At 36.4% G+C, this 9,365-nt stretch overlaps 1 long non-coding RNA gene across 1 annotated transcript in view; it reads right to left on the bottom strand.

Moving 5' to 3' along the window:
• Positions 1-8,837, bottom strand: part of LOC112147892 — a 28,447-nt gene extending 19,610 nt beyond the window's left edge. Inside the window, exons 1-4 of the long non-coding RNA XR_002919549.2 lie at positions 8,514-8,837; positions 6,896-6,910; positions 6,619-6,737; positions 4,333-4,431 (exon numbers count right to left, since the gene is read on the bottom strand). This is a non-coding gene — a long non-coding RNA (uncharacterized LOC112147892). The remainder of the gene's footprint in view (positions 1-4,332; positions 4,432-6,618; positions 6,738-6,895; positions 6,911-8,513) is intronic.
• Between the last annotated feature and the right edge of the window lie 528 nt (positions 8,838-9,365).

Here is a 9,365-nt window from a genome sequence, read left to right as displayed (position 1 = left end):
AATCATTCTGCTAAATTTTTATTGACTTTCACTCACATGGTGGCTATATTTTAAAAAAATTGTGTCATAAACACCTGATAAGTAGTTTGATTGTTTAAATCACGAGTAAAAGTCGAGGCCCGGGGGCCAGATCCGGCCCTCCAGGTAATTCTATCCGGCCCTCCGGATCATTTTATTTTATTGTTATTAATAACCTGATGTTATCTTGCTATTATTTCTAACTTGTATAATTTTGACAAAATATATTTTTATGGAGAGTAAAATACTGAAAGTTGTTTAAGGTTTAAATTGATTTATTCTGGAATAATATTCCTGGCTTTTTATTATTCATATTTATGTTAAAAAGTTAAAAAAAAATTGTCTTTCTGCTAGCTTTTTGAACTATTTTGACATTTACTGAGATTTTTTTATTCTATTTTGGAGATTAGTTAATATTTCAGCTTCATGCTACACTGCAAAAAGTGAATTATTGGTTCACTTAACAAAAGTTTGGTAATTTGTTACATTTAAAAACATACATTTTTATCAAAATAAAAGTTTGAGTTAAGTAAACCATCAACTCCAAATTTTAACTGGATGAAAACTAATAATTTTACATGTAAAAATTGCAGAACTTTTGTTAATCGATCAAATGTTTCAATTTTTACAGTGTAGCTGTTTTTGTGGCTAATTTAGGCTTTTTTTAAAGATTTTTTTAGGCTCTTTTGGAGCTGAGCTAATATCTACACACTAGCTGTTTTAACTAATGTAGGCTTTTTCAGGTTTTTTGATACTTTGAAGTTTGGTTATTTTTTTTATCCACATGTTAGCTGTTCTGGCTAATCTAAATATATATTTTTTTAGCATTTTAGGTTAATTTGGCATTTGAAATTAAACAAATTTTTAAGGTGGCTATCATCTTCAGCGTTTTCAGCTAAGTTTTTTTTTTCGTTTGTTTGTTTTTTAGGCTACCATAATTTGGCGTTTAGCTGACATTTTAGCTGGCTATCATCTTCAGCATTTTCAGCTATTAACTTTAGCATTTTCAGCTATCATCTTCAGCGTTTTCAGCTATTAACTTTAGCATTTTCAGCTATCATCTTCAGCGTTTTCAGCTATTAACTTTAGCATTTTCAGCTAGTCCCTTCAGCGTTTTCAGCTATTAACTTTAGCATTTTCAGCTAGTCCCTTCAGCATTTTTAGCTATCAATTTCAGCATCTTCAGCAGCCAAATTCATCTTACAGCTTTCACACTAGCATTATCACAGGTAATGCTATATATGTAGTTCAATATTATGTTGAAAAGTTACAGTTTTAAATTTTTTTGTTTTAGAGTGTTCAATAAATGTTTATCCTGTCCAGCCCGTCATGTAAGGTGTGTTTTGGATTCTGTGCGACTGAGTTTGACACTCCTGGTTTAGAGTGTAGTTGAATCCATAAATGAGCAGAAAACCCCTCCCCTGTCAAAAAAAGTGGATCAGGAACTCGTCTGTGCTAAAATGCCGGGGAGGGGGGGGTCCTCTGGAGTCAAAGATGTCTGCCCCTGGCAATCTCACAACCTTGAAGGTCAGCCTCTCAAAAGAACCTGATACCCTGGACTTCAGCTCTTTTTTGCTCATCATCTACTTTTACAAATGGCAGGACCGAGCTAATCAATCAAGTACCGTCAAAAGGCCAAACAGAAGCGCTGATCCTCTGTATCGACCATCTGGATTATAGAGAAACACCCTTTAGACCCGCTACGTGATTTGGCAATAATTCCAATAGTCTTTTGACAATAACTGCCAACGTCAGACAGAAACCTCATCCAGAGAGAGCTGCTCTGAGATGAAGCAAATCTGCATTTATTCTGTTCAAAGTAGTTCTTGTACATTTCTCACAGGGAAACTGATTGAAATCATTAAGGCTGTTTTAGTTTTCCAAAAGCTTTAATTTTGAGCAGTCATTCTGTAGATTTATGAAACAGAAGATGATCTTTTAAAACATCCCAATGTTATATTGTACTTGTAGCACCTTTAATTCAAATGTGTAAATGTAAATATACGATTTACTGTGAATAATAAGCATAAAATGGGGCAAAAAATGTCTTGTATGAGAAAAAGTTAAAGTCCAATCACAGTAGCCATTAGGCCACAAGAGAAAACTGGAGGTCCCACATTGTTTTAGCCATTTTATCCAAACATAAGGACGTTTTCTACGCCTGTATTTAACACAATAAGATGGCGCTTTGAACGGGCTAGAACGGTGTTTTGGACTTGTGGTTTGTACACGATAAAACTCTGATTTATACATCCGTCTTGGACAACTTCAGACTATGATAGTACAGAATAAACATTCATTTTCTAACCATAATTATCACAGTTCCCAGAGTCAGTGAACGCACCAGGACTGAAGTTACCACCCTCATTGATTTTGATTGGTCCTTCGTGTTAGCCCCGCCCAACGGAGCCAAAATTTTTGAAATGGAAATTTTCAGATTTGAAACCGAGGCAGGAATGTGCATCTTGACCGCACATACTACGAGAAATCAACATGATTTTCCATCAGGTTTTGTGCTGGTTGCATGTAAATACGTGCAAATAACATCAGCCATGTTTTAAAACATTAATAATACATAAATATTTGTACATTGACGATGAACCAAACTAAAAAAATAACTCCTGGTTTGCTCTCTGATTGGTGGATTTCCAGGGAAACATTTCTGATTAGGGTTGCAACGAGTATCTGAATACTCTGATATTATTCAAACTTAATTTTTCAGTTTGACGTGAGAGATCGCTGAGTCACAATCCTTATGGATAAAAGAAAATGCAGTAAACATACATTTCAGGCAGTGTAATTATTGGTTGAAGACTCAAAAATGTTTCATGTTTAAACTGAACCAACCAAATGCGCTGATGACACTGGAAGTATATTTTCAAAGTAAAGTGTTGGTGAAGGTTCTTATTTTGAAATTAAAACCATTTGTTGTTTTTGTTGATGAAAAAAGTGAGACTGAACTTCAGTTTACTGATATAGGGTCTGAAAAAAACTGATTTGGTTTTAAATATATTTGACACTTTTGATAAAAAATTAACATTAATGACAATAAAATTAAGAATGTTAACGAGATCTTGTGATCAGTTTTATGATGTCATACAACTGTCTGCTAGGATGGTGGAGGAGTCGTACCAGAACGCCTCTGTAAAATGTATAAGTTTTGGAAGTCAGGAGTCCCCAAACCTTTTCTAATGAGGGCCACATAACTGTTTTCTTGTCAGATGGGGGGCCAGGATTGGTTTGTAGTCCAACAGAAAACGTTTAACTATCACAGCCTAAACATAAAGATTTATGGATTCCCAGAAAGCCACACATAGTCAAATTTTAAATATATAATTTCTGTAATCTTCACAGAACAAAACAATACTGAAACATGTAAAAAACTAGATATCTAGCATTACCTGCGATTGGATTAATAGTTGAAGATACTTAAATTGATAGCTAAAAACACTGAAACTGATAGCTGAAAACGCAGAAGCTGATAGCTCGCTAAAATATTAAAGAAGTGCCAAATTATCCGAAAAGCTCAAACAATTCTAAATTTAGCCAAAACAGCTAGCATGTGGCGGAAATATTAGCTGAACTTCAAAATAGCCTAAAAAACCAGAAAAGCGCATAAATTAGCCAAAAAAGAAGCTGAAATATTAGCTAAATGCCAAATTAACCTAAAAAACTGGAAGAATGTCTAATTTAGCCAAAACAGCTAGCATAAAGCTAAAATATTAGCTAAACTCTAAACTAGCCTAAAAAACAGAAAAAAGCCTAAATCAGCTAAAATTGCTAGCATGAAGTTTAAATATTAGCTAAATGCCAAATTAGCTTAAAAACATGGAAAAATTACTAATTTAGCCAAAACAAAATTTGGCCCGCAGGCCGTAGTTTGGGGACCTCTGGTTTAAACCAATAAACATAATTTCTTTATTTCTAAATTGTTGTGTTTTTATCTTTGATGTTTTACTGATTCAGATCTCTTGTTTTAAATAAAAGGTACAAATGATGGTGATTAAATACATATTTTAAATTTTATACGTCCAGTTAGAAGACACACATAAAACAACCATTCAAATTGAACAGTGAGATTTCATCTCCAAATTTTTGATCATGATTAGTGAATCGAATCACCACTTTAATAGAAATAGACAGCACTACTTCTGATACTCAGGTATCTAACATCCCCATCAATTGGATGCTCAAAGATCACATTCAAAACACGGACAACCTCCAAGTGAAGTCTGCAAACTGAATATATGGAAAATAAATCCAAAACAAAGTCTTGGTGCAATCGTTACAACGGCTCCGAGACATTTTGCAAACCTTCAAGATCAAACGCTGAGCTGCCACCATGTCACTGCTGTCAGGGTCTTTGAGCTCTGTCGTCTAAAAGCTTTCAGATCAACAGAGTTGAGAATTCTCCTTGAAACAAAAAAAAAGACAATGTTTTAGTAAACAGACGTTTCACAAACTTACATCATGGATCAAATCGTAGAGCAATAGAGACACGCCGTTTTCTCCATAAATCACAGACTTCATTCCACACAACAGCTCGTGCATCGTCCAATTGAGCTGCACTTCAGTGTCGAACGGCTGAGCGGAGCAGACATGTCTCCACATTGTTATTCTGTTATTTAATGTCAGAATGATTTCTGTAGAGTTAGCTTAGATGCTAATTCTACAAACGGGATTTTGACCTTTTGATACCAGGTGACGCTTAAACACAAAATCTTTAATTCACTGTAACTTTTTAACCAGTAACTGAATGAATTCCAGTAGATTCTGAAGGCGAAAAACGCCGCTTTTCACCTTCAGAATCTACTGGAATTATTGTGTTAACGGTTGAAAAGTTGCCGAAAATGAAAGAACATGAACACTGTAGTTCTAATGTTAAAGGGTTAAGCATAAAATAAATTCCTCAACCTCATATTATTTAATTGGTGGAGGTTTGAGGTTTCCTGGTTTGTTTTCGTTCTGGTATTATTCTGGTGGTATTAAATAATAATGTAAAGCACAAATAAATAGAAAGTCTTTGCAGCTTTGAGTAAAAAAAAATCAATTTTCTTTGCTAGTGCAAGGTTGGCTGCGAGGATCACCGAATGGGCGCTGTCTCAATTTAAGGCATGCATGAAATATTAAGTATTGTGCCCAGATATGCACGGCACAAGAAATACCTAAATGTTCTCCTATCTGCATTTATTGATGGAAGTAAAAGCAACAAATACAATATTTATGAAAGCCAAAGAGGAAGTTTCCGTGCAGTAAGCCGTGTCAGCAGATGCCAGACTGTCACAGAGAACTTTGTCTTACAATAGTGTAGAAAATCAAGATTTAAAACGATTTAGTGTAAGCTAATTACTAGTTCTTGTTAAGTAGATGGTGATCTGATATGATTCATCAATCAAGATCATTATTGAGTAAAGGACTCAGATTCTGCTTAGTTTGAATGGTTGCTATATGTTCGTCTTTTTGGTAGATGTAAGAATATTTAGTCATTTATATATTTATTCAGAACAGGAGACCAGAATTAACAAAACATAACAGATAAAAACACAAAGATGGTTTTAATAAAGATATGCTACGAATAATTTCCAACTTCCTGGTTAACGTCAGCAGTAAATTGAATGAGTATCAATAGCTATGTTTCCGTTGACAGTAAAATCGTGATTCTGTGTTAATAAGTTCCGGTTTAGTGTGACATTTGTGCTACAAAACAGCCAATCATAGATTAGAAATGTTAGAAAATTTTGATCTCAAAATGGACTTTTGTTCACGATATGGTGGTACAAAAATAACCCCATGCACACCGGGCAAATTAATCCTTAATTAGTCAATTAAATGAACCATTCAGGTTTATGAGCGTCTGGAGAGTCTTTCATTCATCGGAATAAAGCTGTGAAAGAAAAGCTTGGAGCAAATTTTGAACCGCTTAAATCTTTTGCACCAAACCTCAAGCGCCAGTAAACTGAAGAAAATTAAGAGACATGCGTTCATGAAACTGTGTATGGCGTGTTCACAACTCACGGCTGGAGTAATTAGACCCCAGAGTCTCTAGAAATGGAATAACTTTCGATTGGTGAGTCTATGGAAGGGGATAAGTATGGAGAGAAAATAGACTCACTCCGATTTGTGGGTGCGTAATTCTTGATTAGGCTAAGTTTAAAACAGCTGATGAGAAAACTCTGATGAACGAGCATTCTAGTTGTATTTAAACGCATCATTCACAAACAAATCTCTGAGACGTGAAGTAAGTCTCATGAATCTGAAGGTTTGTGTGTGTTTAAGAGGATATTTGTGCGTAATTAGTTTCAAGCTGTTGTAAACGTATTATATGAGCTACAAATCAAGGAATTACGCACCCACAAATTTTCTATTTTCTCTCCATACTAGGTCTCCAAAAAACAAACACTTTTATTTTCTAAAATACAAACTTGAGTCAGAAAACCAATGAGTTTGTGTTACAGCATGAGTCAGCATTGTTAGCAGCTGCAGATTGCAGTTGTGATGTAGAATCCTTCACTCCATAGTCGCTACAGACACAGCCCTGTTCATTGACATGCCATTTTCCTCAATCAACTCCAAAGTACTTCAATACACCAACATACTCACCCTTGTGCGGCTCCGAGGTTTCTTGGCATTTGCAGAGCTTCGGATCTACCTCATCTCAGCAAATACACAATCAATTTTACCTTCTTGTCTCCTTCACTTTAATCCCCCGACTTTGCTTCCTGCATCGATACAGTAGCGTTTCAGAACACTCTGCTCAATGGTTTCTGCCCTATCAGGTGCTGCACGGATCGAATGTCAGCACTCTCAGCCTCAGCAGATGAATACCAGGCAGTTATGCCCTCTCCACGTGTCTAGCATGTTCTGATTGCTGCCTCACCTTTTATGCTGTGTTCTGAAATGAAAAGAGATAAAAGCTATCACACACAAATCCATTTCCACAGACTTAATCATGCATAACAGGCCCCATTACATTATTTTTACAGCCATTATCAGTCGAACACAAAGGCACATTAGAGACTTTAGCCTTTTTATGATTAATCAAAGGAACTTCAGGCTGAAAGCGCTGTATCTGATGTCTCTGAACAAATGTGTAATAGCTGGAGCAGAAAATCTGTTCCCCCTTTTCTTGAGATTCCACCACAGCATCTTTTTTATTCTTTGTATCCGTAACATGACTTGTGATTTAATGGTTGTTTGCAGTAGATGGTCCTTTTTTTTTTTTTCTGGGTCGCCTCTGATGTTCTGAAGGCCTCTCACAGTGTGGGGTGATCAGATTCTCGCGTTTGAAATATGCAGAACTTTTGTAATCCTTCCCAAGGTCTCATTAGTAGGCTAATGAATCAAAGTATAGATGGAGGTGTCATTTCAGGAAGGTCAGCTATAGACACATTCGTGTCACTTTTATTCATCTGGCCTCAAATAGAAGTCTCAGCACTCAGGGAAGGCTGTTATGTCACTACAGGAAGACGCATTTGCTGTGTTGTATTAGCTGTCCAGGAAAAAATGTTTAAAGTAATTGAAATACTTCAATTATAAACAAGTTCTAAATGAAGGAAACATGACTGGGTGTGTACCCAGCCAACAAGGCCAAGAGGGCCCCATGTGGATTAAAAGTGGACATAAAATGTGGGCCCCAATTGGGTTTGTCAACGCTAGCCAGCCGCCAGGTACACAGCATAGCATGCTAGCAAGCTCTGCTGTATTGAACTCCGCTGTGTTGAGCTAGCGCTCTACGTTGTTCACTAGACGCTTGGATAGCATAGTGAGCTTACTCACTGAGTGTCCACTTAAGCCAAAGTGAGCAAACACAGGAAGGGCCACCACAGAAACTGCCATTTTCTGCCCACTTTTAAACTACATAGGGCCCACTTGGCCTTGCTGGCTGGGTAGCATGCTGCTAAAAAAGAGCTAATCTCAAAATTCACCAAAAAAAAAAAAATCTCAATAGATGCCACATTTTCCAAAAAATCTATGATGTTAAGAAAATCTTAGCTAAGCTCCAAAGTCGCCCAAAAAACCCATTAAATGCCATTTTTGTCAAAATAATAACTATACTTGTGCTAAATTATTAGCTAAACTCAAAATTACCCTAAAAAACCTCAGTAAATGCTAATTTAGCTAAAAAAGAAAAGCTAGCATGTTCCTGAAATATTAGTCTCCAAAGTACCCTAAAATAATTAGTAAAAGTTAAATTAGCCAAAACAGCTAGCATGTGGCTAAAATATTAGCTAAACTGAAAAAATCCTAAAAAAAATCCCCAGCAATGCCAAATTAGCAGTAGCCTACATCAGTGTTTTTCAACCAGTGTGCCGTGAGAGATGGCCTGGTGTGCCGCGGGAAATTACCCTTTTTCACATATCTAAAACATTTACCATCACTATCAGCTCTGCGTTCATCCAAACGGCCCTGATTTAACACTGGATAGTTTGGAATATGCAAGATGGTAAAAGACATATTTCTTTGATTCTATAAATGACTAATCAGAATGATATTACCGCAATCCAGCCGCAAAACTAGCCGCAAACTCTCTTTTCAGAAATGTCCCTCCCCCTTCAGCTGTCTCCACCAATCATTATTGGAGGCTTGATCACATGTCATCAATCTGACCAATCAGAATTGGCTAACGTCCTCGTTTCCTTGTTCTGATTCGGCTCATAAAGTCTCTCAGTTCCAACACAAATAACAGCTAAACCTCGTGTTTAGCGGTGTAGCTTCCAGCGGGATCCGACGTCAGACAGTTTAAAAAGTGAACAAAAGGATGAACCTCAGAAACGACAGTATGCCGGCATCTGCGTGTGTTTATGCACTACATCCCCCATGATGCATTGGGTGAATGACGTGCGTGCGCTGAGCGCCGGGTGGAGGGGGAGGGGCTTCAGCAGCGCAAGAGCCAAATAGGGAGAGAGATAGAGAGAAAAAATCAACACAAAATGTAAAGAAAAAGAAGATAAAAACTGGAATCATTTGACTTTTCTTGATAGTATGAAGGAACAGAGTCTGCAGGAAATATTCTATATCTATATATATTCTGTATATATTTATGGCTCCACAATCAACCGGTGCAGACACCTGAGAACTGAGAGAATCTTCTCTAAAACATAGCAGATCATCACTGACAGAAGAAACAGATGACATCCTCAAAGCTGAAACTCTTTTGTCTTTCATAATGTTAATGTGGGGAAAAAAATTCTTGATTTAGTGGTTTTTGCACAATTTAATTTGTATTTGGGTTGTGGTTGCAGAGTTTTGTTATGTTCACTTCAAAAGTGTTTAAAAGGAAAAAAGCTTAAAATGCGTAGAGTTAAAAACTGAATAGTTAACTGTTAGTTCTTTTATCATTCATTTTG

This window comes from Oryzias melastigma, linkage group LG9 (genome assembly GCF_002922805.2).
Source record: "Oryzias melastigma strain HK-1 linkage group LG9, ASM292280v2, whole genome shotgun sequence".
NCBI lineage: Eukaryota > Metazoa > Chordata > Actinopteri > Beloniformes > Adrianichthyidae > Oryzias > Oryzias melastigma.
Note: the sequence above shows the minus strand (reverse complement) of the source record. Positions and strands in the feature narration are given on the sequence as shown.